The sequence below is a fragment of the Penaeus monodon genome, chromosome 27 (genome assembly GCF_015228065.2).
Source record: "Penaeus monodon isolate SGIC_2016 chromosome 27, NSTDA_Pmon_1, whole genome shotgun sequence".
NCBI classification, from domain to species: Eukaryota; Metazoa; Arthropoda; class Malacostraca; order Decapoda; family Penaeidae; genus Penaeus; species Penaeus monodon.
Genome location: NC_051412.1, coordinates 34,383,914 through 34,384,165, shown reverse-complemented (window position 1 = coordinate 34,384,165; position 252 = coordinate 34,383,914).

Here is a 252-nt window from a genome sequence, read left to right as displayed (position 1 = left end):
CCAGAACCTCTTTCCTTTAGGAAACCTTGATGACTATGACTCTCCAGGAGGGTTATTCGTAGTCATCGCTCAAGGTATCAATAACAACCATGCTTTTTCTCCCGCTTCTTTCCTTCGTTTTTCCCTGTCCTCTTTCTTTCGGGTTCTTACTCTCTTCGTAGTTTGCAGATCACGCGTATTGTTCCTTTGTTTTGTTCAACCATTTAGAGGGTTTGGGAGGGAGGGGGTGGGGGACTGGTGGGAGGGTGGGGT